The sequence below is a fragment of the Megascapheus bottae genome, chromosome 18 (assembly GCF_031878675.1).
Source record: "Megascapheus bottae isolate mThoBot1 chromosome 18, mThoBot2.hap1, whole genome shotgun sequence".
Taxonomy (NCBI): domain Eukaryota; kingdom Metazoa; phylum Chordata; class Mammalia; order Rodentia; family Geomyidae; genus Megascapheus; species Megascapheus bottae.
The window spans coordinates 28,373,087-28,398,935 of NC_143526.1; the positions used below are offsets into that span (position 1 = coordinate 28,373,087).

The 25,849-nt window shown below is 46.3% G+C and overlaps 1 protein-coding gene across 1 annotated transcript in view; it reads left to right on the top strand.

The window, feature by feature from the left end:
• The first annotated feature begins 16,757 nt into the window (after positions 1–16,757).
• The window catches only part of Csnk2a1 (casein kinase 2 alpha 1), a 46,022-nt gene continuing 36,930 nt past the window's right edge, over positions 16,758–25,849 (top strand). Inside the window, exon 1 of the mRNA XM_090352115.1 lies at positions 16,758–16,865. The gene's annotated coding sequence lies outside the window, so the exon portion shown is untranslated. The remainder of the gene's footprint in view (positions 16,866–25,849) is intronic.

Here is a 25,849-nt window from a genome sequence, read left to right on the forward strand (position 1 = left end):
TCTGTTCATGAAGCTAGTGGCTGGGCAAAGGGGCGAGAAAAGCAGCCGGGCCAGACTGGGCCCTCCGCCCAGTAGGCCCTTGGGACTCAGTAGGCCCCAACCTGAAGGTCACCTGAGTCGCCCTTGAGAAAAACAGCTACAAACTGCCATCTGCAAGGAGAAAACAAGGATGGGTGGGACTGGGCCCCACACCCCATTTGGTCCAGATGGTCCTCACTCCTCCCCACTGCATCTCATCTGCCCACTTCAGGAGCCTAATTATTAGGAAGACAGTCCCAGACAGAGACCATCTGATTGGGGCTATGTTTTGCTGGGTGACCTTGGGACATGTTACCTAACCTTTCTGTGCCTTTGGTTCCATATGTATAAAAAGAGGGTGCTATGGCCAGGGTGGGTAGAGCATGCCTGTAATTTCAAGAGTACTGGAAAGTCTGAGGGCTGATAATGATTTGAAGACCAGATTAGGAGATTAGACAAGACCTTGTCTAAAGAAAATAAAATAAAATAGAGGGGTGGGGAGATCATAGTATCTCTTTCTGAGTTTCTAGAAGATACCATCCCTCCCTTCATCCATGAAGCCTCTGCTGTGTGCAGACACTGTGCTGGATGCTGGGGTTAAGTGTGGCAGGGAATGGTACAGGCCTCACAGGACATGCTCTCCTAAAGTGGAATGAGTCAGTGACCAGGACATATGAAATGACAACCATAACAGGCTTTAGTTACCAGGAGGGTGGCTCCACACACACAGGGGGACGGCACGAAGGGCCAGGGTAGGCTTCCTCTTAGAGAAATAAGTTTGACCCAGCTGAGCAGGGAGCTAGCTTCCTATGGGCCGAGGCCCGGAGGCCAGGGCCCAGTTGTCATTAATGAAGACATGGGAGGCCAGTGTACCTGGACACCCCAGGTCATGAGTGTGCATGTCCCCCCAATCTGAGCAGCCACTATCTGCTGGGGTCCAGCCTATAGTTCTAGGGAAAGGAATAGAAAGTACATGACCCCCTTTATGTTTCTTTGTCACCCAAGGCCTCTTTCCTGAGGAGGAAACTGAGGCTCTAGAAGATGAAATGCCAACTCCACTTCAGAGCCAGTGAGGAGCGGTAGCAGGTCCCATGATGACAGAATACCAAAACACTGGTTCCATGTCTCCACCTCTTGGAAGGTTCCATCATGGCTACACTTGTCTGACCCACAAGTCCCCAGGCTCCTCTCCCTCTCCACATTGGCCTTTCCACTTGCATGCCCTTGCTTTTTCCCCAGGGCCTCGGAGGCACTGCCCTATCTGCCCTGAGCAGGTATACCACACCAGCAGAGGCTTCCCTATCCTGCACCTGCTTTGTTTTGCCATATGGTCCTCCAACTGAGGCTCAATGCCAGCCAGGGCAGGAAAGACTTTGAGACTCTTACCTCTAGCTAACCACCAATAAGCTGGAAATGAAGCTATAGCTCAAATGGTAGAGCATCAGCCTTAAGTCAAAAAGCTAAGGGGTGGCCCAAGGACGTGAGCTCAAGACCTAGTAATGGCACTAGGAAAAAAAGAAACAGTCTGTCACATCAATGAGGGAAGTCATTGGCCCCACCCCTCCTGCCCCAGACACCTCCCAAAACAAGCATCCCAAATGCTCCTTGTCAGGAAAGGCTGGTGCCCGGCCCTGGCCTCACTGGACTGCCCCTCAACCTTCAGATCCTGGCCATAGTTCTCCAGGAGAAAGCAGGGCTTGCCCAGGTCCCAGGTGTGGAGGGAGGGACTTCTCACAGTCCCCTGGGGCAGCAGACTACTTGCTAGGACACCAGGTATCTGTGCACCTGTGCTCTGAGAGCCCGCTGGGCCAGGGACACTGAAGCTCCAGCTACTCCCCTGCAGAGGAGGCTCCACTCCCTTGCAGGGGAGCCTAGTTATATTGGTGGGCGGGGATGACCTGGTTGCCAGCAGCTTCCCTCCTCCCAGGGCTGGGACTCCAGTTCCACATGTTCCAGGAAATCCAGGCCACGTTTCCCTCCCAAAGCCCCCGCCCAGAGGGACCCCCTTGGGAAAGACACAGCATTTTTGAGGAAAAAGGGTGGGAGGGGTGTGGGAGAAAAAGTCACACACACACACACACACACACACACACACACACACACACACTCTGGTTTGGCCAGGAATGTGCTGGGGGTAAGTGAGAGTCAAGTGTCCTGTCACAGCACAGCTGTGTGAGCCAGAACTGGGCACACGGGGTAGGGTGGGGCTGGGACATACCATGGGCAGGACACCAGCTGCCAACCTGCTCTAGCTGGCAGGTGGGGAAAATTTGGAGAATGACCTGGCCAGGAGCCCAGGCACTGGGCTGTGTACTCTGCCACCAACCCCCATAGACTTGGAAAAGTTCCCCCATGGGGTTTTTTCTCAGTGGTCTGCTTGAATGAAGGGGGACAGCCAGAGGAAACCCCAAATCTCTATGTTTACTAGCCTCTAGCCAAACTGACAGCGTTCTTCAAGTATGACCGAGGGCCAAGAGCCATGGCAGGGTCTGCACTTCACATTAGTCCCCATTCTGTTACTTAATGTGCTATTAAAAAGGACGTTTGCCCGGTGCCCCATGACTCAGCCTCTAATCCTAGCTACTCATGAGGCTGACATCTGCGGATTGTGGTTCAAAGCTAGCCCAAATAAGACAGTCCGTAAGACTTTTTCTTTCCTTTTTTTGGCCAGTCTGGGGCTTGAACTCAGGGCCTGAGCACTGTCCTTGGACACTTTTGCTCAAGGCTAGCGCTCTGCCACTTGAGCCATAGTACCATTTCCAGCTTTTTCTTTGTATGTGGTACCGAGGAATCAAACCCAGGGCTTCGTGCATGCTAATCAAACACTCTACCACTAGGCCACAATCCTGGCCCCAGTCTGTAAGACTCTTATCTCTAATTAACCACAAAAAGCTAGAAGTAGAGCTGTGGTTCAAGTGGTAGAGCATGAGCCATGAGGACAAATGTTCAGGGAAGAGCCTAAACCAAGGTGAAGCCCCAGTACAGGCAAAAAATAAATAAATAAAATGGAAGCTCACGTGTCACTGCATAATATCTATGTAATAATAATGGTTAGGCGTATATTCAGTGTGGCGTACTGGGCCCTCGTTCCCTGACACCAAAATGAATGAATGCAAACAATAGTATAGCAAGAGAATTTCAGTATCATCGGCTTCCTTTGTAAACTTATGTACTTCATATGCTTACAAAAGATAAGCAATCTACCACCCATTCACCAGTGCCCCAGAAGTTCCTGGAACAAAACAATCCATATGGCCACTTTATTTATTTATTTATTCATTCATTCATTCAGTGCCAGTACTAAGGCTTGAACTCAGAGACTCTAACTCTTGCTCAGCTTTCTTCCTCAAGACTAGACAACCACTTGAGCCATGACTCCACTTACAACTTTTTTTTGCTTTTTTTAATTAAAGATAAGAAACTCTCAGATTTCACTGCCCAGGCTGACTCTGAACAGTAATTCTCAGATCTCAATCTCCTGAATAGAATATTTTTTCTCTTCGCTTATGTTTTCAGAAGAGTCATGGTTCTGGGATGATGGCATGGCTTCAGTAGACAACACTGTGTTTGCATCTTTTCAGGCCCTTGAGCTGGGTGCTGGTGGCTCACGCCTGTAATCCTAGCTGCTCAGGAGGCTGAGATTTGAGGATCACAGTTCAAAGCCAGCCAGGCACAAAAGTCCAGGAGACTTATCTCCAATTAACCACCATAAAACTGGAAGTGGCACTCTGGCTCCAGTGGTAGAATGCTAGCCTTGGGCTGAAGAGCACAGGGACAGCGTAGGCTGGAAAGTTCATATTCCAATTAACCACCAGAAAACTTGTGCTGTGGATCAAAGTGGTAGGGCACTAGGCCTGATCAAAAGAGCTCACAGGCAGCAACCAGGCCCTGAGTTCAAGCCCTACGACCACCAGCAAGAACAAACAAGCAGAGCTACTAGACAGCAAAACAAAAACTTCACAAACAAGATTCACAGCAGCACAGGGGACCAGTGTCCCCATAATGCCCCAAAATGAGGGTGCAGAAGCAAACCTGCAGGTTCTCAGGATGCATATGGAACAATGCGGGTATCTTATAGTATTTATTGTACCAGATTTCTAGTAAAGTCTCTACCCCAGTTCTGGAATCCAGTTAGTGGGGACACAGATAATTACACCAACATGTACCATTTCAGCTGTGACAAGAATAATTCTACAACTTCAAAATTCTGACTTAAAATCCATGCTTGAAATTTTTAGTTAAAAAATTAAAAAAAAAAAAAGACTAAAGCTAGGTGTATTGTGGTGTGCACAGGTAATCCCAGCTCTGAGGAGGCTGAGGCAGGAGGATTAAGAGGCCAAAAAAAAAAAGGAATGAGAAAGGCTGGCAGACAGATGTGCCACACTGGTATCCCAGGCCAGCCACCCCTCTGCCTCTAGACTCAGGCAGAGTAGGTAGCCAGATGGCCCCAGCCCAGGTCGCCACCTCCTGTGCAGCGCAGTCTTTCCTTTCCTGGTGAATGGTGAACTTGAGGTTGAAAACGCAGGGTTATCCCAGCCAGAAAGCCCTTGGAGCCACAGATGGAGGCAGCTACTCGAAGAAGGAAAAAAAAAAAAATTGCCTTTGGGGCTGGAAACACTGGTTCAAATACCAGCATGACCTCAAAATCCACATGTGAGCTAACAGATCTCAGAAAGTGGACGGCAGACATCCACCCAGCTTCACACAGATCTACAGCAGTCTGCTCCTCTGCTGGGTTAGGGCTAAGAGTCCTTGGCTCCCCCAGATGTGGGGATGAGGGTACAGATGTTTGTTAGGCTCTTTCTTTTTGGGGCCCTCAGGCAGCAACCATGGCCAGTCTTAACTGGCTCCCAGGAACAGCCTGGGCACTAGGTATCCTTAGTCTCATTTTACAATGGAGGAAACGGAGGCCTAGAGAGGAAAAAATCAGGGCCTAAGGTCAACAGCCCTCACACTGTGACCATGGTCACTAGAGAGGACACCTCAGTCCCCAGGGCAGCTCTATCCCAGCAACTCAGGGGTGGGGCCAGGCTCCCTGTGAACAGGCCTATTTTTAGACTAGCTACAGGGCCTAGGGGCTACAGCCAGGAGTGACAATGGGGGGAAGGAGGTGTGGCGGCTGGCGGCCACCCCCGCACCTAGCAGCCGCCCATTTCCTCGAGGAACCAGGCTGTGCACAATACAAGGAAAGCCAAAAGGGGAGCTACTGGGGGATCCTGGGGAGGGAGGACTGACCTGGCCCATTAGGGCAGCTGGGAGCCTGGAGGTCTCAAACCAGGGGAAATGGACTATTAGTCCAGCTGCCTCGCTGACCAGGATCACTCCTGCCTTATAAGCACGCACCCTCTCTCAACTTACCTGTGGAACTCTTGTCTCATCTCTCTGTCTCTCTCTCTCACACACAAAGATGTTGGATTCACTCTTCACCCAGGGCCTGGGTCACCTCCAGTCCTATAGCCTCATGGTGGTGGTGGGCAGGGCTTTGTGAAGTGAAGTCCTGTGCAGGCCAAGCATGACCAAATTTGGGGAAATAGACAAGAACATCTTACACTCTACTCTGCCAGATCCTGGCCCTCTGAAAAGGGGTGTCCTATCTAGGGAGCCTGTGACCCTGGAGCTTCCAAGAAAGAGTTCTAAAAGCTTAAAAGTGGTTCCTTATGGCCTTCCGTGACCTAGAGGGACAGGTCCAGTTGTGCAGAATAGAAGCCCACACGCACTGAATTTTCTGGGATTCTCAGGGGTTCTTGCCCTCCCACTTTGGCTTTGCCAGACATGACAGACCCAACTCTGGAGTATGTCTCCCCATCTTCCTTGTCTGTGTTTATGCCTTACCCCCGTCACGGAAGTCCTTCTTCACCTCTAGTTCTCCCATTCGTTTAAAGCACTCACAGCACAGATGGTGGCACTCTAATCCATTGTCACACCCCAACCAAGCCCCACATTTGTTTCCCAACACTTCTGGAGTGAAGTTTTACATTTTCCTTGGAGGGCTTCCCTCCTGGTACTGTGGTTGAGACCTCATCCCACCTTTCTGGTTGCTCTGCCCAGTGAAGCAGACACTTTCTAGAACTTGTCAGGAATGCGGATTTCTCAAGCTGCTTGGGTGCTGATGGTCCATGTCTATAATTCTAGCTACTCAGGAGACAGATCTGAGGATCGAGGTTTGAAGCCAGGTAGAAAAGCCCATGAGACGCTTATCTCCATTGAGCTGTGGCTCAAATGGTAGAGTGCCAGCCTTGAGTAAAAAGTTACAGGGCGGTGCTTAGGCCAAGTTCAAACCTAACACTGGCACAAAAACAACATAAAACAGAATAGGACTGGGAGTTTGGCCTAGTGGTAGAGTGTTTGCCTAGCCTGCACAAAGACCTGGGTTCGATTCCTCAGTACCATATACATAGAAAAAAGCCAGAAGTGGTGCTATGGCTAAAGTGGTAGAGCTCTAGCCTTGAGAAAGCCCAGGACTGGCAAAAAAAAAAGAAAAAGAAAAAGGAATATAGAATTCTTCCCCCTACGTCACTGGTACAGCACACACCAAGAGTGTGCACAGCACCTGTTAACTTCACACCTGGAGTCAACACCCTACAACATAGAAACATGACTCAGCATCGCCATCTGGTGGTGTTTCTCAGGAACTACATGATAGCCAGAGCTTTCACCAAAAGCCCTTTGACTTCAAGGTATCAAGAACTTTCTGCTCCAAGGGTATCATAAGCTTTCTACATGGACAACAGGTGGCTGTTAACAGTGTGTGACCTTGGCATATAGTAGTGAGTGACAAGGAAGCTGGTATCTTGAAATGGGCCTCAAATCCCCAAAACAAGAGGATGTGAGCCTAGGATTATATGCTGTGTTCCATGCAAACAGTGTTTAGGGTTTCTTGTTTCTTTTTTACTGTTACTATTTTTTTGTGCCAATACTAGGGCTTGAATTCAGGTTTTGGACACTATTCCCTGTTCCATGCAAACAGTGTTTAGGGTTTCTTGTTTCTTTTTTACTGTTACTATTTTTTGTGCCAGTACTAGGGCTTGAATTCAGGTTTTGGACACTATTCCTTAACTATTTCACTAAAGACTGGTGTTCTGCCATTTGAGCCACAGCTCTACTTCTAATTTTTTTGTGGTAGTGGTTAATTGGGGATAAGAGTCTCATAACTGGCCTCATGAATAGCTATAGAATTATAGGCATGAGTGCCGGGAGTTTAGCCTAGTGGTAGAGTGCTTGCCTAGCATGCATGAAGACCCGGGTTCGATTCCTTAGAACCACATACATAGAAAAAAGCTGGAAGTGGTGCTGAGGCTCAAGTGGTAGAGCTACAGCCTTGAGAAAGTCCAAGGACCGTGCTCAGGCCCTGAGCTCAAGTCCAGGTCTGGCAAAAAAAAAAAAAAGAATTATAGGCATGAGTCACCAGCACCTGGCTGTCCTGGGATTATTTACAATAACTTGCAGACATGACTCATGGATCAAAAGAGGACATAAATTTTCCTAAAGGCCAAGGTATTCTCTTATAACAACCACCTCAGGAGATTTTATGATGGTAAACTATTATGTAACCTATACATCTTATTCAAATTTCATTGATATTTTGAGATCGTACTGAGATTTGGATCAAGTCTCAATATCTACTATTTGAGCCATGTTCTTATCTCTTTCTGCTTTATTTTTTCAGATAGTATCTTTCCAGCTTTTACTGGAACCAGCCTTGGACAATTACCCTCGATTATAGGTGTATTTGCTGGAACTGTTTCAAATGCTGATCTCTTTGTGTGTGTGTGTGTTCTTTGTCCTACGGCTTGAATTCAGAGTCTGGGTGCTATCTCTGACCTTTTATGCTCAAGGACAACGTTCTACCACTTGAGCCATGGCCCTGCTTCTGGCTTTTTGGTGGTAAATTAGAATCTCACTTTTACAGGGCGTGGTGGCTCACATGTGTAATCCTAGTTACTCAGGAGGCTGACATCTGAGGATTGAGGTTCAAACCCAGCCTGGGCACTAAAGAACTAAGAAGGTGAGACTTTGTGTGTGTGTGTGTGGATCATGGGGCTTGAACTTGACCTGGGCACTGTTCCTGAGCTCTTCAGCTCAAGACAACTGCCCTACCCTTGAGCCACGCCCCACTTCCTGTTTTCTAGAAGTTAATTGGAGATAAGAGTCTCAGGTCTTTTTGTGCCCAGGCTGGCTTTGAACCTTGATCCTCAGATCTCAGTTTCTTGAGTAGCTAGGATTACAGGTGCGAGCCACTGTGCCTAACCAAGAACAGGAGACTCTTATCCCAATTAATCACTAGAAAATGAGAAGTGGGGCTATGGCTCAAGGGCAGGGCAGTAGTCTTGGGCTGAAGAGCTCAGGGACAGTGCCTAGGCCCAGAGTTCAAGCCCCATAACCCACTGGCTGGCTTTAAACTGATCCCCAGATCTTAGCCTTGTGAGTAGCTATGATTACAGGTGTGAGCCACTATTACCAGGAACACTGGTATCTTTGGCTGCAAGTGAAACTGACTTTTTCCTAGCCTAAAATCTTTTTTGGTGTTTTTTTTTTTTTTTGGCCTGTCCTGGGGCTTGAGCTCAGGGCCTGAGCACTGTCCTTGGGCTTTCTCAAGGCTGGAGCTCTACCACTTGAGCCTCAGCACCACTTCTGGCTTTTTTCTATGTATGTGGTACCAAGGAATTGAACCCGGGTCTTCTTGCATGCTAGGCAGGCACTCTACCACTAGGCCAGGCTCCCGGCCCCCAGTTTCCCCTTTCTACATGAAGCCAATGTCTGTACCCTGGGATAAGGCTGAAGATGCAAAGAAGTGCTGTCTTTCCATGGCATGCTCAAGTCACCTAATAAATCTCCTTTTTTGTCAGGCACCAGTGGCTTACACCTGTAATCCAAGATACTCAAGAAGCTAAAATCTGAGGATCACAGTTTGAAGCCAACACAGGCAGACAAATCTTACATCCACTTCAAGTGGCAACATGACAGCATTGAGTGAAAAAGCTAAGGAACAGTGCCTAGGCCCTTAGTTCAATCCCTAAAACTGGCACCCAAAAAATTGTTCTCATCCCTTCACCATGTCTCTGTATTTCACATATGGTGGGGGGGGGGAAGTAACTGAACTATGATATGGGACTCCCAGGGTTTAATCTAAATCCCTGGTTTCATCTAAGCCACCTAAAGTCTTGCCTGCCAGGAAGCCATGGCAGTCACTTGTTATGCAGGGCTTGGTTCCCAGTTTCCTCTGCTTCTCAGCACTCCCCCAGGAGAACTGAGATGCTTTCTTCACTAGGACTCTGGCTGGCTGCTTCTTCCCAGGCCCCTTGGCTGTCCTGGTCTCTTAAAGGCAGATTCCCAAGGGCTCAGTCTCTACAGCCTCCTCTCCTCCCCGCACCCCCCTCACTGTCCCCACTTCCTTCAATCTCAAGTCTTTAAAAGCCATTTTTGTGCAGATGATGTGTCATGACAAGACACCACGTCCCCATGGCTTCAGCACCAGCCACGCCATTCTCTCAACAGTTATGAAAGCTGGAGGTCAAGGTCCAGGCACAGTCCAAGGTCAAGTTTCAGTGAGGCCTCTCCTTCCTGACTGCTTGGCTGGCCTCCTCACTGTCTTTGCTCTCAGCTTTTATTGTATGCACTTCTTGGAGAAAGGGGATTTCAAGACTCTTCCTGGCCTTAAGGAGATGCCAGTACTAATGGTGTACGACTCTGCACTTAAGATTTCATTTAATGATATCTTCATCAAGGCCCCATCTTCAGTCATGTTGAGGATCAGAGCCTCAACACAGGAATGGGGGTGCATGATCTCAGGCCTGGACCTCTCTTCCAGGCTCAGACTCATGAACCTATTTTGTGTCTAAACATCTGTACTTGGAAAAATGAGACGCTCCCAAACTTAACAAACCCCAGATAGAACTAATTCTTCCCTGCTTTCCTGTTGCCCAAAAAATGTTATTGGAAAATTACTTCATTCGGTTTCTCAGACCAAACTTTTTTTTTCTTCCTGCTTTTGTCTCTTTCATAGTGCTCTACTCCTAAGCTACATCCCCAGCTTCTTTCTTTCTCTTCACCTCATAGCCAACCAACCAGTAAGTCCTGTGCTTTTACCATGAAAACTCTACCCAAGCTCTAACGAAGGTAAAACCATCACAATCTGTGCATTAGGGTAGCTGCCTCTTAGCTGCACAAACCTGTTAAGGGCACACATCTGTCACACACCCTCCGGCTCCTTTGTACCTGTGACATATCTTCTTCTCCTATACTTGGTATAGGTACAAACTAAGTATGATGGTACATGCCTATAAACCCAACTACTCTGGAAGCTGAGATAGGAGTATGGAAAATAAAGGCCAGCCTAACAATTTAGCAAGACCCTGCCTCACAATGAAATTAAAACATATCTAGGGTAGCTGGGAGTTTGGCCTAGTGGTAGAGTGCTTGCCTAGCATGCACGAAGACCCGGGTTTGATTCCTTGCTAAGACATACATAGAAAAAAGCCGGAAGTGGTGCTGTGGCTCAAGTGGTAGTAGAGCTCTAGCCTTGAGAAAGTCCAAGGACAGTGCTCAGGCCCTGAGCTCAAGCCCAGGACTGGTAAAAACAAACAAACAAACATATCTAAGGTAGAATACTTGCCCGACATAAATAAGGCCCTGGGCTCTAATCCAAGTACTATCAAGGATAGTGGCACCCTTTCTAGTAGAGGAAAAATTCCAAAGGAGGCTGTGGAAAACATGAGATCTCTAAGGCCTAGGCTAGAACTCACATACCTATATTCCACCGGGCCCAGCAAGTCCCTAGCCAAGTACAGGAGGGAGTTGGCAGGGGAAGGCACAAATATCTGTAATTAATATAACTTGCTACACAATACATAGCACTGTATCCTCTTTCCCTGTGTACTTTTTTCTTTGGGGGGGGGAAACAGAAGGAAGGAAACTGAACTCAGGTCCCTGAGCTCTCTGTCTCTTTTATTGTTTTTTTTGTTGTTGTTGTTATTTTGTTGCTGTTGTTCTTCACAGGGCTTGAACTCAGGGTCTGAGCTCTTTTATTCAAGGCAAGTTCTCTACTATTTTGATCCACAGTGCTATTTTCAGGTTTTTTGTTTTTGTTTTTGCCAGTCCTGGGGCCTGAACTCAGGGCTTGGGCACTGTCCTTGGGCTTTCTCAAGGCTAGAACTCTACCACTTAAGTCACCACAGCACTCCACTTCCGGCTTTTTTTGGATATGTAGTACTGAGGCATCGAACCCAGGGTTTCATGCATGCTAGGCAAGCACTCTGCCAGGCCATGGTCCTGGTCCTACTTTCAGTTTTTGAGTAGTTAATTGGAGATAAGAGTGTCACAGATACTTTTGTGCTCAGGCTGTCTTCAAACTATGGTCCTCAAATCTCAGCCTACTGGGTAGCTGGGATTACAAGGATGAGTCACCAGTACCTGGCTTCCTTTCATTCTTTTTACCATATGAGCAAACTGATGCTCAGAAACATCATATAAGTTGCCAAGTTTATATTGCTAATAAGTTAACAGGTAGAATACAACCAAGTTAGAAGCACCTGTATACCAGACCAAAGGGTTTGACCTTCTGTGCAGTTAATGCAGGGCATGACAAGTCTTAGAAAGGAACAGGTGGTTAGTAATGTTTCCTCCAGGACCATGTGCAGAGCAGAGACGAAATTGCAGGGCAGAGATAACAAGGGACTGGGCTGGTAAGGGGAAAAATAAACTAGTGAAAGCACAAACTAAATAGAAAAAGACAGAAGTGAGAGACAAGTTAAAGGAGATTTATAAAACATTTCTTTATGGAATATTGAAAATAAGATTCACATTTGCTTTATTCAAATCATACAGACAGAAATGTTGAAAGTTCCCTCCTTTTTTTCTCTGTGGGGACATGTCCTATTCATAGTTTGATAAGCCAAGGGTGGTAGCACACACTTATAAAATCCTAAGAACTCAGGATCTAGAGGCAGGAGGACTATGAGTTCAAGGCTAGCATTGAGTCCTATTTCAACATGCCAACCACCCCGCAAGAAAAATGATTGTCAAACCCTTCCTGAACTTTATCTAAAACTCTATGACACATAGTATTTGTGTGTGTGTGTGTGTGTGTGTGTGTGTGTGTGTGTGTGTGTGTGTGTGTGTATCTGTGAGTGTGAGTCTGCCTGTGTTTGCACATGCCAGTACAGTCTTGAAGTCAGGGCTTCACATGGTCTCTGAGCTTTTTTTTTTATTATCAGTTGTGGAATTTGAACTCTGGGCCTGGTCGCTGTCCCTAAGCTCTTCAGCTTAAGGCTACCAGCCTACCCCTGGACCTGGGTGTTGCCCCTGATCTCTTCAGCTCAAGGCTACTGCCCTACCCCTTGAGTCTCAGCCCTACTTCCCGTTTTCTAGTGGTTAATTGGAGATAAGAGTCTCATAGTCTTTAGTGCCCAGGTTTGAACAGAAATCCTCTAAGATTCCAGGCATGCGCCACCGTGCCCAGATCATAATTTTTTTGTTTTGTTTTGGTCAGTCCTGGGGCTTGAGCTCAGGGCCTGAGTACTGTCCTTGGGCTATCTCAAGGCTAGAACTCTATCACTTGAGCCACAGCACCACTGCTGGCTTTTTCTATGTATGTGGTACTGAGGAATTTATCCCGGGTCTTTGGGTATGCTAGGCAAGCACTGTGCCACAAGGCCAAACTCCATGTTGAACTCCATGTTGCTGGGCACTGATGGCTCACACCTATTTACTAAGGAGGCTGAGATATGGGGACCTGAGTTTAAAGCCAGCCCAGGCAGACAAATCTGTGAGACTCTTACCTCCAATTAGCCACCAAAAAGCCAAAAATGAAGCTGTGGCTCAAGTGGCAGAGCATCAGCCTTGAGCAAAAAAGCTAAAGGGCAGTGTCCAGGCCCTGAATTCAACCACCAGTACCAGAACACATGCGCACACACAAACCTACACATACACATACACACACACACACACTCCATGTTTAGTTGTACTGTTTATTTAGCCAGTTCCAAACTCATTTTTCTAATGATCATGAGTTTGAAGCCAGCCTCAAAAGTTTGAGATGCCCAAAAGAGAGAAAAGGGTGGGGCTGAGAGTTTGGCCTAGTAGTTAAAGTGCATGCATGAAGACCCGGGTTCGATTCCTTGGTACCACATACATAGAAAAAAGCCGGAAGTGGTGCTGAGGCTCAAGTGGTAGAGCTCTAGCCTTGAGAAAGACCAAGACAGGGCTCAGGCCCTGAGCTGAAGCCCAGGACTGGCAAAAAAAAAAAAAAAAAAAAAAAGAGAGAGAGAAAAGGGTATATGGCTCAAGTCTTGAATCATCTGCCTGGCAAGCACGAGGCCTGAATTCAAACCATAGCACCAGCAATGGAAAGAGAGTTTATTTCTAGTCTGTTGAATCTGAGCTGACTGGGCTCATAGACTGATTTTTTGTTGTTTTTATTTGTTAGTCATGGGGCTTGAATTCAGGCACTGTCCCTGAGCTTTTGTGCTGAAGGTTAGCACTCTGACACTTTAAGCCATCGCCCCACTATTAGTTTTTTGGTGGTTACTTGGAAAGTCACACAGACTTTCACGCCTGGACTGGCTTTGAACTAGCCATGATCCTCACATCTCAATCTCCAGAGTAGTTAGGATTATAGACGAGAGCCGCCTGTGCCTGGCTTTCTGGACTGGTTTTAGTGCCGTAGGGCTTCTGAGCCAAAATTTCAAGAAGCCTTCCTGTTTTTGTTCTTCATCATGTAATGAAGTCGGAGCTGGCTTACTGAAGAAGCCACATAGAGAACCAGTTGCACCCAGCCAATTGCCAGTCAAATGAATGAGGCCAAACAGAGTAGGCTAGCTTATGGATCTGCCTGACAGCAAATGCAGAAGCAGTTTCTCAGGAGAGCTTATGAGATCTTGCGGGACAGGAAAGAGTAGCCCTGGCAAAGACTGAGATGTGTCCCAACTGCAGATATGAATCCCCCCCCCCTCTGCCTCCCCGCCTCCTAGTCCTGGGCCTTGAACTCAGGGCCTGAGCACTGTCCTTGAGTTTTGTCAAGGCTACAGCTCTACCACTTGAGCTACAGCATCACCTCTGGCTTTTTCTATGTATGTGGTACCAAGGAATTAAACCCAGGTCTTTGTGCATACTAGGCAAGCACTCTACCACTAGGATAAACTCATGACCCAAGTGGTAGTTTCAAGCCACTGTTTTGGGTGACTTGTTAAGCAGCAATAGAAAGCTGACATACTTAGGGTGTTTTGTTTTGCTTGCTTGTTTTTGCTGATATTGGGGCTTCAGTGCCGTCACTTAGCTGTGTGTGCAAGGCTGGTGCTCTCTCACTTGAGCTACAACTCCATTTCTGGCTTTTTGGGTGATTAATTAGAGATAAACGTCTCCAATTAGTCTTTTTTAGGCTGGTCCCTGTGTCAATCACACCATATCCCTAGGTCCTACTATCTGCCTTGTAACAAGTGCTCAATAATTGTGAGTGGAATATACATGAATAAAAGCAAGGAAAAAGAAGCTTCAAGAGCAGGCACCTGTGGCTCATACCTGTAATCCCAGCTATTCAGGTTGCTGAGATCTGAGGACTGCAGTTTGAAGCTGAGGCAGGAAAGTCCATGAAACTTTTATCGCTAATTAATCAAAAAGCCATAAGTAGAGCTGTGGTTTAAGTTGCAAAGTGCTAGCCATGAGCAAAAATAAATAAATAAATAAAATAAACCTCAGGGACAGTACCCAGACCCCAAGTTCAAGCCCCAGGACCCTCATGAAAAAGCAGCCACAGCTCCAAAAGCCAAAAACAAAAAGTCCAAGGTCCACAAAATACATGGATGACCATTTCACAGAAATTTTGGGATTACCATATTTAACTTCTTCAGTTCACAATGGAGAAACTGAAACCAGGGAGGAGGAATGATATATACCCAGTTCGTGGACACTCAAGCATATTCAGAAATGTGGACACTCAAATATCACAGAACTGTCTAGCAGATCAGGTCTAGACAAAGTCACTGCCACCTTCCCATGGCCATCAATACATGTCTTCAGCCAACACCACTACTATCCCAAAGGGGAAAGAAGAGCTTGTCTCTTTGAGACCAGCAGTATAAGTCAGGTGACAAACTGTGAAAGAGCTGGAAAGGGTGGAGAGACCCACCCAGGAACAGGTAGTCATTCTGAGATAGCTGGGAAGAATGGCCGGTACAGAAATAACTGAACCTCCTAACCCCTCGGTTCAGCCCTCACACCTCTGCCCTAGTAGAGGTGAGGCTAACACTTAAATACATTTCTGTAACACCTACATCTGCCAGCTTTTAGAAGGGCCTGCAGGGGACAAGGTGACGATAACATCTAGCTTTGTCCACTGGAGGTTCACAATCTGGTGGAATAGGCAGACTGTGGACCTCAGATGGCTGAGTGTTGGTACCTAGGTCTGGCAGAGTACAAGATATCCCCAGAGGAAGACTTCTGAATTGTATCTGTTCAATGAACAGATACAAGTTATCTAATCCAGGAAGTTAGCAGTAACAAACGGACAGTCTAAAGGGAGCAAGGTAAATTGTTTTGTTTGGGGTGGCAGCGTTGAGAAGTTTAGAGGAATGTGACAGAAGAGTAGATTAGGAAGGAGGGGTTTGACCCCAAACTGGAGAGCCTTGATTGTCAAGCAAAAATGGTAGTACAAGAGAGAGCCACGGTAAAATTTTGACCAAGAGGAGTCCATGATCTAGTTTTCAAAGTAGAATGTGCAATGTGAGGTCCAGGAGTGTGGCCTAGCATGCACCAACAAACCCTAGGTTCCGTTCCTCGCTACCACATACACAGAAAAAGGTAGTGGTACTTTGGCTCAAGTGGTAGAGCAAGCTAGCCTTGAGAAAGCCCTGTGTTCAAGCCCCAGCGCTGGCAAGAAGGAAGGGATGGAGAGGGAGAGGGAGGGAGAGGGGGGGGAGAAAGAAAGAAAGAAGAAAAGAAAGAAGGAAAGAAAGAAAAGAAAGAAAGAAGAAAAAGAAAGAGAAAGAAAGAAAAGAAAAGAAAGAAAAAGCACTGTGATTGCTCGGAGGAGGTGACCCTGGAAAGGAGTGCGCGGATGAGAGGCGGATGGGAGGCGGATGAAAAGGCGGAAAACTCAGGGCAGGCAGCTCCAGATAGGGACCCGGAGGGAAGAAGGAGCTGGGCCTCCGGCTCTAGAGCGCTCTTACTGTCACTCCCCAGACCCCGGCGCCACGCCGCTCTCGGAACCCAACTTTCCTTCACTTGTGCCAAACTCCAGAGTTTGGTCCGAAAACAGGAAAAGTGCGGCTGGAACCTTAATCCTAGAAAGAGGGGTCAAAGCAGGAGGGACTTCAGCTCCCAGAATGCCTCGTTGCACAGCTCCGCCGGTCGCGTGGCCCCCCGGGCAGACGCAGCGCCTCGCGGCCGGGAGAGACGCCCCGGCAAGGGCGTAGTGCGGGAAACTAGGCACCGCCATCTTGGTTTGGGCCAAACCAACTGTAAGCCTAGTAGGAGGTCTGGTGTCCTCCGTCTCGTCCGTCACCGCAGTTACCACAGTAAAACGCTGTTCGTTTCTGGAAATCTTACCATTACGTTTTACGTTGAGAACTCCTTCCCTCTTGAGCCCAGTCTCTACCTGAACCCTCCGGGAGGCAATAGCCTGTCCCAGCATGGCCGCGCCCAGGTAGGTTCCGCCGAGGGGAGGCGGGACCGGAAGTCACTTCGCCCCGCCTCCTGGTATGTGGGGGCTTCCGCTTCCGGTAGCGCGGAGGCTGCAGCCTCGCTCTGGTCCCTGCGGCTGGCGGCCGAGCCGTGTGTCTCCTCCTCCGCCGCCGCCATATTGTCTGTGTGAAGAGAGGGGAGAGCGGCCACTGCCGCTGCCGCTTCCACCACAGGTACTGTGGGGGCCGCTAGACGAGGTCCTTAGGGGGGCGGCGGTGGGCCGAGATAGGTGGCGGGGCGCGGCCGCTGCTCACGCTCTCCGCGGGCTCCCGAGCGGCCTGTCGCCTTCCCCTGCCCCCCCTCCCCCCAGCCCAGGTCCCTGCAGTCCATCGGGGAGGCCCGGGGCCACCCCCGGGTGGTGGAGGGCCAGGAGGGGGGGCGCCGAGGCCGACGTGAGGGCGGGACCCCGCGATCGGACTCGGGCTTCTTGCAGGAGGGAGGCTGGACGGGGTGGAGACTGGGGGGGGGGGACCCACTTGGAGGTGGGGGCCGGCGGCGGGGCGGGGGAGGGAGTTTTAGGGGTGGGGTCTCTGGAGGGGGCGAGCGGGGCAGCTGGGGTGGGGGCCTCGCTAGGGTCTCTGGGCGGGGCTGAGCTTCCACTCGCAGGCTGAGTGCGAGGTGGAGGGGACAACCTCCACCCCCGGGCGGGATTGCTGGGGAGAAAGGAGTGGAGATCCGTGGAGTGGGGCGCCGCGGGTTGGAGCAAGGGTTGGAGCTACTTTGGAGTTTAGGTGGGGGGGGGGGGGAGAAAAAGCTATGGAGTATGAAAAGCTGGCCCAAGAGTATCCCGGTGTTGGTGACCTTTTGAAAGAGCCAGACTTTGGGATTTTGTTTCTTGTTTTATGTGGGTACACACATATAATTTTATTCACTTCTGGGCTCTATCTGGGTTAGGTAAGTGAGGGGTAAAGCTTCTGTAGTTTGTTTTGGGGAAGCAGAGTCAGGACGAGAAGAAACGCTTGTCGCCTTTCGCTTTTGTAGGGGAGGAAAGTTTGGAAAAAGGTGACAGGTTATTTGGGACGAGTTGGATGTCTTGTAATGGCTAAATTCTGTAGGAGGATGGTACGGAGAAAGGAAATGAGACTTCTTTCCCTCTGAAATGTGACAGTTTAGGCCAGTGGTTAAGAACTAGATTTCTGAGGGTCTCAATGTCACTGTTACTTAGCTGTGTGACCAAAATTCTGTAAGCCTCAGTTTTTCTATCTCTAAATTGTGGTTGGTGATCATTTTTAGCTCAGAAGTTTATAGCAATGAGTAAATATGGAAATTGTACCAGGTACTTACTACAGTGGTGGTCCTGCTCAATAGACTTATCTGTCAAGGTTGTTAAAGAGGCTAACCTGTGCATTTAGGATTTGTCTGGTCTAGGTAGTTTGTGGAGAATGGCATCAGAGCTGGTTGTGGTGGTTTACACCTGCAGTCTTAGCTACTCAGGAAGCTGCTAAGTGAGGATAGAGGTTTGAAGCCAGCCTAGGCTAGGAAAGTCTAAGAGACTCAGCTCCAATTAACCAGTAAAAAGCTGAGGAACAGTACTGGGGCCTGAGTTCAACCCCAGTATCAGTGTGTGGGTACACACATATACACCTTCAGAAATTATCTCTTACAGTAATTGCAAATCAGTTGGTTTAACTGGTTTGATAGGTCTGGTGATAACATCCGAGGACTGATACTAGTTCTTTTCCATGGCAATTTGAAAAGTTCACCTGTTGAAATTTTAGCAGAGCAGGTTTGTCCTTTGGTGACTCTCAAGCATTTGGCTTTCATTTACTATGGAGGATATGTAACTTTGAAGAAACAGGAAAAGGCTTTGCTATTTACTTAGATTGATTTTATAGTAGTGTCAAAGATAGGTTACCCTCTGGCTACCACCCTACATTTTTGAAAATAGAAGGGGAACATGGAGTAATTTTGAAGTTAATGGGGAATTGCCTTACTTTTTGAGGGTGAAATAGGTGACAACTACTTTTTTTTTTTTTTTTTTTTGCCGGTCCTGGTCTTGGGCTCAGAGCCTGAGTGAGCACTGTCCATGGACTTTCTCAAGGCTAGCACTCTACCACTTGAGCCTCAGCACCACTTCGGCTTTTTGCTATGTATGTGGGGTACCGAGGAATTGAACCCGGGTAAAAGCAGAAGATCTACCAGGCTCACTTACCAATTACAGAAAATGTGAGATAATAAATTTGTGGTATAAGCCTTTGTGGGAATTGGTTATGGCAGCAGTAGAGTACTTGTGTAAATTTTGGTACTAGGAGTGAGGTGCTGTTGCCTGAAAATGGAAAGAAAGTGGGTGGAGGCTAGAGTTTTGAGGGATATGGTAGAACATAAAAAGAACTAGAACTGATGGCTAGTAGGAATTTGAGTGTTAATGACTATGAGGTGAAAGTGAGGTGTTTGTTATGGGAAATTGACAGAAAGGGGGTCATTAGTACATTGTATCAAATAGGCTTAGAATTGTATGTTGTGGTTGTTTGGAAGGTAAAATTTCTGAGTGGTAAACTTGGATGTTTTGCTAGGGGGTATTTCCAGCAAAATGTTGAAAGTACAGCCTGATTTATTTGTGGATGTCTTTCTTCTTAAGGGAGTGAACCCCTGTGAAATTCATGCAAAGCCCATAGGCTCCTGGTAGTTTCATGCTCGCAGAGAAAAGGGAAAGAGAAAGTAAGAGTACTTATGTTGAGACGTTCCCAAGTTTTACTGAAAAGATGCAAACTTAGAAAACTACTCACATGTGAATGTGCTGGTTTTCATTAGAAAAAGAAAAAAAGAAAGGTGTCTTAGGTGGAATTGAGAGGTGGTTCCAAAACTAAAGTGAAGCCAAAAACTGCAGAGGATTTTTCTCAGACTATGAAATGAGATAGATTCTATAAGTTTAACATGAGAGTTTTAGATTTTGTGTCAACATTGTAGTGGATGAAACCTTTGGAAAACTTGGGATGGCATAAACCCATTTTTCATATAGGAACGATGTAGCTTTTTGGAGGTCAGAGGGTAGACTGTGGTAAGCAGAGTGTCTGGTCTCTTGAGTGTGTTTTTTGGCTGAAAGGACTTTGTAGGGACTTTAAGGTTGAGTATCTTGAAATACAAAGATTTAGTCAGGCGCAATGGCTCACACCTGTATTCCTAGCTACTCTGGAGTCTGAGAACTGAGGATCAGGGTTCAAAGCCAACCCGAGCACAAAAGGACCTGAGACTTATTTCCAATTAACCTCTAGAAAAAAGGAAGTGGGGCTTGGCTCAAGGGTAAGGTGGTAGCCTTGAGCTGAAGAGCTCCAGGACAGTGCCCAGGCTGAGTTCAAGCCCCATGACCCACCCACCCACCCCCCCCCCAAAAAAAAAATTCAAAGATTTGTCTGAATTTTTTGAGTGGGTCCTGTCTCATAATGTATGATCCTAAAAGAAAAAAAAATTCTGTTTGAAGTCAGAAGAGATTTGAAGCCTGAGCAGGATTCAACCTGCTATTCCTGGAGAGGGAACCATGAAAACTATAAACGCACAGTGTCTAGAAGCAAAGGTCAGGCCTCTTCCAGCAAAAAAAAAAAAAGAAGACTTCGGTGTTACACCATAGGAACTAAATTTGACCAATAGCTTGAATGAGCAGGAAGTTTCCAGTAAGAGATCCCCCTTGATTAGGTCTTGTTGTAATACCCTAAATAGAATCCAGCTAAGACCACCCACCTCTGGTCTGTAAAACTGAGATGATAAGTTTATGTTGTTTTGCTTGTGATAATTTGTTTTAGCAATGAGAAAACTAATATTAGTTTTTGCTGGTTTTATTTCAGAATCTGGGGGATTTTCTAGAGAACAAAAGCAACAACGATTGTTCTGTAAATAAGTCTTGGAAGACTTCACAGAAAATTGGTATTGAGTGGATCCTAAGCTTTTTCCTTGGTGCTTAAATATTTTCTCATTGTCTTTTGTCATAATTTGAAGGGGCTAGGTAAAACTAGTTTTAGTCATTAAAGTAGTATGTTTAGCCGTTTTTTGTAGCTTAAACATGGAAATGGGGCATATGTTTTTGTAAGTTGATGAGTTATATAGTTGTGTTTGCTCTGATGTCTTCCACTTCTCTCCAGGGTAAAGATCTTTTTTTTTTTTTCTGTCATTGTCATTTGAGGTTAGGAGTCAGATTTAGATATTGTAACCATGGAATGGAGTTTCTGGCTTTTAAGGTCTTTTTAGCCAGGTGCCAGTGGCTCACTTCTATAATCCTAACTACTCATGACACTGGGCACTAAAGTCCATGAATGAGACTCTATCTCCAATTAACTACTAGAAAACAGGAAGTGGTGCTGTGGCTCCAGGGGTAGGGCAGTAGCTTTGAGCTGAAGAGCTCAGGGACAGCATCTAGGCCCAGAGTTCAAGCCCCATGACTGGCAGGGGGGAAAAAAAGATATGAGGATCCTGGTACAAAGCTAGAGCAGGCAGGAAAGTTAAACTGGAGATTCTTGGTGCTCGAGTTAACTACTACAAAGTTAAAGTGAAAATGCGAAGTGACAGAGTGATAGCCTGGTTGGGGGGGGGGGGCACTAGCGATAAAGACAAGCCTAAATTCAAGCCCCAAGACCAGCACACACTTATAAAATGTGGTCTCACTCACCTTAAGTCAGAGCATGGCAAAAATAAGACTTTAAAGAACCAACATTTTAGAGTATGAAGGTCTTTTAAGATTATCTGTTTGACTAGAGTTTAGACTCTAAACTTTATAATGAAAATTGGGCTTTCTGAAAGGTTAGTGGATAATTGAGATATGAGTAGTTTTAGGTAGTGTAAGTCTGTGCTTTCCAGATCGATTAGCTCTGGTTTGGGTTGTGGGTTTTTTTTTTTTGTTGTTTGTTTGTTTGTTTTTGAGATAGTCTTGCTTTTTGTCTGGGCCAGCCTGAACTGTGATACTTCTGCTTTATGCTTCTCTCAGTAGCTGGAATGATAGACATGTGCCACTATGCTCAGATAGGTTGGGGGTGTGGGGGGTGTTTCATAAATTCTAATGATTCTTCTAATCATTCCAGTCTCTGCCTCCCAGGTAGCTAGAATTATGGATGGGAACCACCCATGCCTGCCCTTTAGCTGTTTCTTAATAGAAATCTAGGCCAGCTAGTTTTTCAAATAAAGAAATTCCTATGGGATTATTAAGGAAAATTAGCTTCTGTCATTGCAGCAGGATAATTTGCATTGTGGTTTAGATAAAAATATTGTACCAGATGGGGCCGGGAGTTTAGCCTAGTGGTAGAGTGCTTGCCTAGCATGCACAAAGATCCGGGTTCGATTCCTCGGTACCACGTACGTAGCAAAAAGCCGGAAGTGGTGCTGAGGCTCAAGTGATAGAGTGCTGGCCTTGAGAAAAGTCCAAGGACAGTGCTCAGGCCTTGAGCCCAAGCCCAGGACTGGCAAAAAAAAAAAAAAGAAAGAAAAGAAAAAGAAAACTCGGTAGACATAGTTGTTGACCAAGCATACTCTGTATTAGAGAAATCAAAGATTGAGTGTTTTTCTTTTTATTTGATTTTTGTTTTTGTCAGTCCCAGTGCTTGAACTCAGGCCCTGAGCACTGTCCTTGGACTTTCTCAAGGCTAGAGCTCTACTACTTGAGCCTCAGCACCACTTCCAGCTTTTTTCTATGAATGTGGTACCCAGGAATCGAACCAGGGTATTCGTGCATGCTAGGCAAGCACTCTACCACTAGGCCAAACTCCCAGCCCCTGGGCATTTCTTGATATAGCTGTCTCATTAATGTTCTATAAATTTTAAGAAAACCATCGTGTTAAAAATGAATGAAGGGACCAGGAGTGTAGTCTCGTGGTGAGATTTGTGCTTGCTCACACATGTGTATGTGTACCACATACACAGAAAAAGCTGGAAGTGGCGCTGTGGCTCAAAGCAAAAAATGTCCAAGGACAGTGCCCAAGGCCCTGAGTTTAAGCCCCAGGACTGGCCAAAAAAAAAAAAAATGGAGGTACATATTTGTAGTCTGTCACTTGGGAGGCTGGAGATGAAGAATGAGGAGTTTCTGGGCTCAGGTTAAACCTCAGAACTGACACCAAAGCAAACTTGTTTAGCAACTCCAGAATTATTGCTACATTTCTTTTCAGCAGGTTTTATATTATGGGCCTCCACATTTTTGTCATGGTAGATACACCAAACTGGTAGTTTTTGTTTATTTGTTTATAGTTTTTGCTTGTCTTGTTTTTGGTCATGGGGCTTGAACACCTTTCTGGGCGCTGTCCCTGAGTCTTCAGCTCAAGGCCACTGCCCTACCCTTGAGCCAAGCCCCACTTCCCATTTTCTAGAGGTTGTAGTTTTTGCTTGTCTTGTTTTTGGTCATGGGGCTTGAACACCTTTCTGGGCACTGTCCCTGAGTCTTCAGCTCAAGGCCACTGCCCTACCCTTGAGCCAAGCCCCACTTCCCATTTTCTAGAGGTTAATTGGAGATAAGAGTCGCAGGTCCTTTTGTGCCCTGGCTGTCTTTGAGCCTTAATCCTCAGATCTCAGCCTCCTGAGTAGCTAGACATGAGCCACCAGTGCCGGCCCAAAGCTCTTTTTTGTTCAAGGTTACTAGCATTCTTCCACTTTGAGCTTCTTGTTTTCTGGTTGTTAATTGGAGATTAGAGTCCACATGGAGGCCCATGATTGGTTCCTGGCCAATCCTCAGATTTTAGTCTCCAGAGTAGCTGGGATTACAGATGTGATCCACTGACACCCAGCATTGTCAGCGTTTTTATGCCAACTTTTGCTTCTTTTTATTTTAGATAATAATTTCTAAGAAAACAATGATTGTGGGTCTAGGAGCATGGCCTAGAGGTAGAGTGCTTGCCTAGCATGCACAAAACCCTGGGTTTGATTTCTTGGTACCACATATACAGAAAAAGCTGGAAGTGATGCTGTGGCTCAAGTGGTAGAGCACTAGCTTTGAGCACAAAGAGACCCAGCCCCTAAGCTTAAGCCCTAAGACTGGCAAAAATAAATAAATAAATATTGTAATTAAGGGGTAGGGGCTGAAGTGGAATTTAGAGTAGCCTGAAATTGTTAGCCAGGAGGTGAGGGCAGCAGGATGGTGGAAAAGAGCTCCACCTTTCCATGGAGAGTTGAACAGAAGGTTACTTACCCTCTCTTTTCTTTCTTTCTTTTCTTTTTTTTTTTGCCAGTCCTGGGCTTGAGCTCAGGGCCTGAGCGCTGTCCTTGGACTTTGTCAAGGCTAGAGCTCTACCACTTGAGCCTCAACACCACTTCCGGCTTTTCTGTATGTATGTAGTACCAAGGAATCGAACCAGGGTCTTTGTGCATGGTAGGCAAGCACTTTAACCACTAGCCCAAACTCCCGGCCCTACTTACCCTCTCTACCCTGGGTTTTCCTCATCTCTGCAGTTGGGATAAAAACTGCCATGAGGAACTTACTAATCTCCAGTTTCTTCATCTATAAAATGAGATTTAGTAGCTCCTAACTTCAGAGAATTCTTGGGAAGATGAACAACAAAAGCATCGGTGATGATATTATCAGGATTACTGTGAGGGTTTAAGGAGATAATTTATAAAGTGCTTAGTTTGAGTAACACTAATTCTTTTCCTTCCCTGTTGGTAGAGGTAATGTGTATTTTACTGGTTGTTTGTTTTTTAGTAAGACTTCTTGCTTCTGTATGGCTTGTTGGGTGGGTGAGGTACTGAGTTGCTATTTTAGGAGTGGATCGGTATGTAGGTCACTTTCAGTATAGATTGCCTCAGTTGCTTAAGTACATTACATATTGTTGGTTACTAGTCTTGGCAGATCTAGCTAGTATTCTCTTGCTTTTAGATAGTGATAATCCTGTCTCAGACCCAGGAAAAATTTTATGTTTTCTCATGTATGGACATGTGGACATGAATTAAACATCTCATTCTCAATGATGCTGTAATTGCAGTTTGGGAATTACTCAAAATTGTGTGTTAGAGGTGTATTTTCAGGAGGATTCTTTCTGTATTACATCATCTCTGTCTTGCTTTCTCAGTGAATCTACTGACTAGCTTTGTGTTTTTGTTTGCATTTTGTGGTTCTGGTTTGAACACAGGGACTTGGCTTATTTATGTGGGCTTTCTACAGTTGAATTATCATCCTGTCTTAACTCTGTATTCTTAAGTCATAAACCCCTTAGGCAGAGCACACACTTGTCTTTATTCCTACCTTAAAGCTGTGTGTTTACAGCTGGATGCTAGTGGTTCACGCCTGTTTTCCTAGCTACTCAGGAAGCTGAGATCTGAGGATCTTGATTTGACCATGAGACTCTTACCTCCAATGAATCACCAGAAAACTGAAAGTAAAGCTGTAGTTCAAAGTGGTAGAGCAAGTGGTAGAGCTCTAGCCTTGAGAAAGTCCAAGGACAGTGCTCAGGCCCTGAGCCCAAGCCCAGGACTGGCCAAAAAAAAAAAAAAGCTGGGGCTGGGAGTTTGGCCTAGTGGTTAAAGTGCTTGCCTAGCATGCATGAAGACCCCAGTTCAATTCCTCGGTACCACATACATAGAATAAAAGCCGGAAGTGGTGCTGAGGCTCAAGTGGTAGAGCATTAGCCTTGAGCACAAAAGTTCAGGGAAAGTGTCCAGGCCTTAGTTAAAACCCTATGACTGACCTACAAAAAAGTATATTTATAATTGTGTTGAGTAACTATAAATGAACCATCTATGTTGGGATTGCTTTCATCTCTTAAGTTATTTATTTTTGGTAGTACTGGTATTTGAATTCAGGCTCTTGAACATATTAGGTAAGTGTTCAACATATCCTAAACCTTTTTTTTTTTCTCCTTCCCTCCTTTTTCTTCCCTCTCTCTTTCCTTCCCTTCCTTTTTAGTAGACATAGGTTATGCAGAGGGATTTGTTATAACATTTTCATGCATGTTTACAGTATGTTCCACTCAGTCTTACTTCCTCTATTCTTTCCCTTCCCTGCTTTATAAAACAGTTACAACAGATTTCATTTTTCCATTTTGTTACATGCAGACAATCTAGTTCAGTCATATTCATCTCTTTGAGTTCCTTCTTAGCCCAGACTATTTGTCTTTCCCTGTCCCCAAATTCCTAAGGATCAACAGTTTTCATTGAGCTTCTTTATGGTGTCTTATAACTAGTTGCAGGGTATCTCAAAGCTACCTACCGGCTATCTCTCTTTTCCTCCTTCCCCTCCTAAGTAGTCCTTTAGTTA